Consider the following 7,515-nt stretch of genomic DNA (forward strand, 5'->3'; position numbering starts at 1 on the left):
GTCACAGTTCAAAGCCTTTAAAGCCCCCCTTAAGTGGAAGGGGCCTATGCTCTACCTCCTTGAGGGAAAAATACCCACATAAATTATTTGGAATTATTCTGTGTGGGATAGTCACGTAGTCTCTCCTGTTTGTTTGTTTGCTCATTTATAGTTTTATTTCTTTATTTAGTCAGTTACTTGTATTAGTAGGATCTGATGGATATTTAGACATTTATGTTATAATTTGGGTTATATTCCAAGACAACTTTATATTGTTGCTCCACTTGTTCCAGTTTTGGCCATTGAGAGCTCCTTTAGTTGGCTCCTGTGTACCCTTGACATAACCCCATCAATGTTGGTATTTATTTTTGTTAGCACTGCCTTGTGTTCCGGCACCGCCAGACGCTACGAGTTCTCCAAATGTATCTGCAGCACGGTCCTCCATTCAGCCAGTTCCCCCCGGAGCCCTGATTTCTCTCCTTAGAGAATGGTATTAGAATCCAAGATCGGGCCAGTAGGTGTGCTTTTGCTACTTGGAATGTCATTGCTTCCAGTCACCGAGCTGACGGTGCAAGGAAATACATGTGTGGCCATAATATTTTTAAATGAGAAAATACACTTTTTATGGGAGCTGAGGTAGCTGGTAACCTGCAAATGAATTATTCCGCATGGATAATATTCTCATTTCTGATTTGTTTTCATATTAAATTATGTAAATATATCAGATTCACTCTTTTCCCCAGTACTTCCATTTTGAATATTTTTATTCTACAGATATTTTCACAATGTTTTTTTCACAATTGCTTTTTGGGAGAATTAAATTTAGATGCTGCACAGTTATAGCCCTTCTCAGTTCACTTTAATTTGCTACAAATTACTGATTTACCCAATTAAAAATAGGAGCTCCATCAAATGAAATTCATGCAGAATCAATTTATTTCAAAATGCAGTTATGAAAGATCACATTTAAATTTTGAATACCTTTTGAATTCTCACCACTTAATTTGCTTGGTTGATTCCTTGCTTTTTAGGAACAATTTTTAATATCTTCCAATTCGGAAACTTTGTTTTGAATTATTGCAATTTGCTAAGTTTCTTAAGTTGACTTTCTTTGGATACTCAATATATTAAATAAGATGAGTAAAGATTTTCATGTGACTTTGAACAAAATTGCAACTAAAGTGCAGTATTACTTTAGGTATGAAACTAATTGTTCAAAGGCTCAAACATTTCCAAACCTGACATGCTGGGTGGCAGAGTGAACTGTCATGCTAAAGGATTTTTTGTATTCTTATCAGGTTCCTTCAAAAATTTGGAGTTGAGCTTTTCTAGGTGTAAAAATATCTAAATATCTGTAATCATTCTATATTTGACAGGATATTGAAACTTGTTTGGATGCAATTATGAATTATGTGTATACCACAACCGAGCTCCTAGGTTTCCTAATTTAGTGAAAGAATCGCTTTACCACATGCTGTGCTTGACCAAAATGTATATTATGTGTTATCATTAAAAACAAACAGATCAAACCACAGGACAACACGTTGTTTTATCTTCAATGCTGAACTTTTCGTTTGACTTTATAATAGCATTTACAATCAAATTTCACCTTTGATAGAAACTCCAAGAGTGTTCTTTTGATTCTGTGAACTGGATGAAAACTTAAAACTCTTATTAGGATTCACTTCTTTCCCCTTTGCATGACCTAATGGCACGGATAGAAAACTGATGCTGTTCATTTAACTCTTTGACATATTCTTCCTCCACTGGAGCCAACGCATGAAAAGATTTCACTTTTTATGGGTGCATATGAAAATCCGGAATCAAAAAGAGTGTGGAGTGCCTGGCTGTCTCAGTCAGTGGAACACGCAAGTCTTGATCTCAGGGTTGTGAGTTCCAGCCCCATGTTGGCTGTAGAGATTACTAAAAATATATATTTTTTTTTTTAAAAAAGGAAGAAGTGAAATCGAGAGCCATTGATCTAAACGAAACATCATGCTTTACTGAGTGATATGTAAATGACCTTTCCTAAATCTGTCAAATAATATTTGGGTCGAGTCTCAAAAATCAAAACTAACATTGGAAGTAGATACTGGGGCTCTTTCAGGAGCAGTTGGTGACATCATTAGAGCCCTGCTCCTCTCCATCTGTGGATGGTGAACTTTGAAAAACAACACAACCTCTGCGATTGCATCATCAACTTTCTCAGAAAATGGAAACTCAGTGCTTTATTTTCATTGAAAATAATTTTTTGAGTTTTTAGTTGTCCAAAGTATTTACTGGAAAATGAGGAAAAGCAGCATAAAACAATAATAAACAGGTGCATTTTTTCACTCTATGTTAAAGAGGGGACAGATTCCTCTCTAACTGCCCTATGTCATGATGGCTCCGCCTCTATTTCCTACTTGCATTTTCACATCTATACAGCCTAGAGTTTCTCACATTTCCCACAGAGCCAGCTGGCTTTCAGCTCTGTGGCTTCATGAGTCTCACAGCACAAGGCAGTGGCCACTCACAACTGGCTATTGTTTGGAGTTGGCAGGCTGAAACAGTGGTGCAAGGCACTTCTCTGCTACCCTGGAGGCAGACGAGTTAGCTGGCCCAATCCCTTGAGTTTGAATCCACTTTGTTTGTCCTGGGTGTTCTGCATGCTCTCCTTGAAAAGAAAACCAAGATACATGGTCAGCCTGGTTGTGACCAAATGTCTCCTGTCTTGTGCACACATTTCAGCCATGGAGAATAAGGACCAGGAGCTCCCACTCTTGGGTTTGTGAACCATGGGGGACCTGTGGATGGGCTTCAGGGAGATCCCAAACCTCCTAAGTCAGTATGCATAATGCTGTGCAGTGAGGGAGCCATAGCTTTCCTCAATTCTCAGAGGCTAAACGCTATTAAGAAAAATTATTTGAAACTTGGAAATTAGGCAAAAATTGAATTGTATGCCTTTTCCATATCATATTGGGTTATTGTTTATCAAGTTCACCCAATCCTTATTCAACATGTTTGACTTGGTTGCTTGCCCTTTGACTACGGGGTAAGCACCATGAAGTTACATGTAAATTGCAGATTTCTGTTCGGTAGGAAAAAAATAATCCCAAAAGACTTTGGGGTTTTTTGTTGTTGTTGTTGTTCTATAGAATATTAATCAGTTTTATATTTAACTTACCGGTATCTCATTCTAACATTCAGCTTTTTTAATGTCTCTCCAGAGGATGTATCGAGACCCCTCTTCCTCAGATGTTCTTAGATCCAGATTTGTCATCTTCTTGGTTCCTCCACTGATTAAGTAGGTAAATAAAACCCTTGAACACCTTCATTCTATGTGGGTACACAGAACATATTTTTCACTTTTTGAAAATTATTCATTGACAGTCCAAAATATTAAAAGCCTCTGGTATAGAGAGCTATCCTAAAGACATGAGGGGATAAGCTTCTCCTTCAGCTCCCTACCCCCCACCATGAAGACTGTCAAACAAGGACAAGGATGTGTCCCAAACGTAATTGTTATTTTGGAAAAAAGCAAAGGAAACTGGCTCTTATTCAGGAATCAATGAAAACAAGGGCCTCCCTGTATGGTTGGGACAGCTCTGCAGAACGTAACTCCCGAGATCCTCTGACCTTTCAGTCTCTATGCTCCCCTGTTGTTATACCAAATTCACAGCTGCAAATGCCTGCACTCAAGAAGGAAGTTTTTCAGGATGGGGCTCAACAAACAACCCTTCTTTCCATATGCAAAGCATGTCTACACACAGAAGAACCATATCAGGGATGGGAAGATCAATCACAGGGAAGAGAAAAATGCAGTATAAACCACGGTGGGCTCAGAGAGACATTCGTGGATAATTTTATCCATCCACACATGCATTAATTTATTATTTCATTCAAAAAGTGCTTGTGAGTGCTTTCTTAATGTCAGGTGCCAGTCTAGGTTCTGGGGGTTCAAGGCAGTTGTGGGTGGGAATTAACTAATTAATATATAGTTAAAATACAGTAGAGCTTCAGGGACTATAATGGGGGCTGGGTGGGGCAATCCTTACCCACTATGGAGAAGGTGACAACTGGCATCTCCTATCGTTCACTGACAAAAGATGGAAACATTGCAGAGAGCATGGAGAGCACAAAACATGTCACCTCACTCCGGACACTGTAAGAATTTGGGTGTGGGTGAAGCACAGCATTTCAGAGACATGGTGGTGAGAAAGGAAGCTTAAGAGAAGTTAGCAGAGGCTAACTCATGAAGGGTCTCGAAGAGCCCCTTAAAAAGCTTTGTTTTGATATGTACTAAATAGCACTTATGACTAGACTTCAAGTATTATCACATGGTGAGGCTGTAGGGAAGATCTTTGGAGTATTTTTATCCAAAAGAGAAACCTTCCTCAACCTTTACCAGTTTTCTTTCACGAACTCTGAACTTCGATTGGAAACATAGGTACTGATTCACCCTCAAGGCTGGGCAATCGATCTGCACTCCTAAAATCACCACATTCTGATAGAAATAGAAGATGGGGCACCTGGGTGGCTCAGTCGGTTAGGCGTCCGACTCTCAATCTCAGCAGGGGTTGATCTCACAGTTGTGAGTTCAAGCCCTGCATTGGGATCCACACTGGGTGTGGCGTCTACGAAAGGAAGAAAGAAAGAAAGAAAGAAAGAAAGAAAGAAAGAAAGAAAGAAAGAAAGAGATGTTCACCAAATCATAAACTCTTCTGTACAGGAAGTTACCCAGCAAGCAAGGTACTAACACGTTGGGAGAGGGAGGCTCTCGGGCTGGACGGTACAATGGTCTGCGCATCTCGTGGTTAAAGGGAAGATGAGGGTGCATTCAGGGAAGGATTTTTAGAACTCACATTTCAAAAAGTTTAAAAAGCAATTTGAGACATTTTAAAAAGTAAACCTTTTTCATTTGTTTCTAAGCAGCAGGAAACAAGTGACCACAGACTTGTTATACCACATATATTAAGGTGCACCACATAAACGGCAAAAAAAAAAAAAGCACTTTAGAGTCTCTCTCCCCCCAAAACAACCGTGTAGTAGTGCCTTTGTGCATTTGAAAATATAGTTCAATGTACAAATATTTGCAGTGCAAAATTTCTTGATAATAAATCTACTTCAAAGAAATGTATGAAAAGACCAGAGGGTAATTTATTTCATGTGAAATTACAAACCTGTAACTCCAAATGTGTTAGTCTTGTGAAATCATTTTCTCAGACTATATATTAGTGTAGCTCCCTGATTTTTTTTTATTTAAGGTTTTTTTTTTTAATTTAGTACACATTTGTTTATCAATTAGAAAGATTAACTGCGATTGATTTCTTTAGATCGTCTTTAGTTGTTAGGTCATACCTGAGCCTTTTCTCAGAATAAACCCTTCCGGCCTGTCAATCGAAACGTTTGCTGTTTTCTGCACACCCTAAAGAACGAGAGGCTGCTCGCCAGCCTTCACCCGCCGGCCCAGCAGGCACTAGACGCAGAGTGGAGTGAAGGAGAAACATTTAGATTGCCCTTCGTTAATTCTCTCATCTCCCCGTGTTCGTGTTCAGAACAATCAATCACAACCTAGCTCCAGAAAAGACGCTTCAGTGAATTTAAGAGCTGAGGTCACCACTGAAAAGACCTAAGGCCATTTTTATTCAAGATTTCTTTAGAGTCCCACCTGCTGGATGCATATCTCAGCCATTTTGGTGGTAAACTGTTGAAGGCTATGGAGGCCAACCATTCTTACTGAGATTTTACAAGTAATTATTTACATGCAAACCTAATACATGATACAAAATTTCCCAACTATATTGTGCTTTTCATATAAGCAGGATGATTCTCTGAATTCTATCAATCTCTCAGTATAGATATGGCTATGTAAATATGTTTTATACATAAGCATATATGAGTGTACATAATTGTATATATATACAAGCACGTATATGGAGAGATGAACAGTAGGAACATTCTATTCAAAAATCTGCAGAGAAACTAAGGAAAATAAATGTACTTTTTTTTTTCACTTGTCAGGAAAATATTTTTTCATTATTACCAAGAAAGTTGTGGTAAACTTATTTCTTCTGACATCTGTTTCGAGCATTTAACGTAACCTCTTTAGAAACTCCTCAGAGCAAAAATAAACATGCGAACTCTCAATAACTATTTTATATTCTCTGAAAAAAATAGAAATTGGGAAAAAGAGTATATATGTAATCAAAGAAGAGTCACAGCTCAAGTCTGAACTTAGCCAATGAAAGCAGATGATCTGAAGAGTTATTTTCATTTGGACGTCCATTAACAGTCCCTAAGTCCTGTTCTGTAAGAAGTGACAGTCAGACCAGAAGTTTCAAGCCACCAAGCAGAGAAACTTCAGCTTCTGGCAATAAATGTACTTTCAACTTTAAAACATGCTATTTGAGGGACGCCTGGGTGGCTCAGTCGGTTAAACATCTGCCTTTGGCTCAGGTCATGATCCCAGGGTCCTGGGGTAGAGGCCCACATGGGGTCCCTACTCAGGGGGAGCCCGCTTCTCCCTCTGCCTGCTGCGCTCTCTCTCACAAGCAAATAAATAAAATCTTTTAAAAAAAATGCTATTTGATAAGCAGGAAAATTCTGAGATATTCTTCCCATAAAATCAAGCACAGGTCAGAATGAATGAGTGTGCCAGCCCCTGACTCCGAATGCTCTGTAAAGTCTTTAGGGAAGAAAGGTTAATAGAGCTTACCTTGAAGACGAGCAAAGTTTTCAGGAGTGGAGGCAAAAACCTTCCTCCTTGTTTTAAGAGTCCAGAGAAGAGATTTAGGCCAAAACAAAGGAATAAAAGAGCTCCCATTGTGTCCCAGACAGGAGAGTAACAAAGATCTGTGCTGGAGAGGGTAGGAAAGGTGATTTGGGCTCATTACAGAGAGCTAAGGAGCGTGTACCACCCGCTAGAGGCGGAAGCAGCTGCTGCAGTCCTGTGTGAGGAACTGGTGCCCACGGAGCAGCCCGGTGGGAGGGTGGGGACTGCACCGAAGGGTGGGACGGAGGATTTCACTGCTACTGCACCTGTGGGCTTGAGCCAAGGCGAGGGCAGAGGAAGGTAACAGGCAAGCTGAGCTGACCTGACCCAAGTGGAGGAAAAGAACGAAGAAGACTGGGTTTGGACAGTCTGAATGTCCAGGTTGCTAGTCACTGTGGATGCTAAGTGCTACGCAGTGCACAACGCAGACAACATGTAGGCGTGGCATTAATGAACAGAAGGGCGGCTTTGAAGATAACACTGCATTTTGACCTAAGGCAACTGAACAGGATACATATACACTTTTCTTTCTAACATTTAGAGAAAAAGAAGCTGGGACACGAAGCTGGTTCGAAGGTAAATAGAATAATTTAACACACTGAGTTGGACGTGAAGGTGATCAACCCAAGAGAAAGTATTCAGCAAACAATTCAATTCAGGAGGGAATTTAGGGCTGCAGAGAAAGGATGTGGTAATCTTCTCTCTAAAGACTATGGGGGAGAAAAATAAAGACAGTAGGGAAAATCTTAGGACTGGACGGTATATCCAAGGAATAGAGAATG

At 39.8% G+C, this 7,515-nt stretch overlaps 1 long non-coding RNA gene across 1 annotated transcript; it reads right to left on the bottom strand.

Moving 5' to 3' along the window:
* Positions 1-2,384: 2,384 nt before the first annotated feature.
* LOC117803133 lies at positions 2,385-6,840 on the bottom strand. The gene is made up of 3 exons (XR_004626812.1): positions 6,677-6,840; positions 3,146-3,297; positions 2,385-2,635 (listed from the first exon to the last, which is right to left on the bottom strand). It is a non-coding gene; the product is annotated as an uncharacterized LOC117803133 (long non-coding RNA).
* Positions 6,841-7,515: the final 675 nt, after the last annotated feature.

Source organism: Ailuropoda melanoleuca, chromosome 7 (assembly GCF_002007445.2).
Source record: "Ailuropoda melanoleuca isolate Jingjing chromosome 7, ASM200744v2, whole genome shotgun sequence".
Classification (NCBI taxonomy): domain Eukaryota; kingdom Metazoa; phylum Chordata; class Mammalia; order Carnivora; family Ursidae; genus Ailuropoda; species Ailuropoda melanoleuca.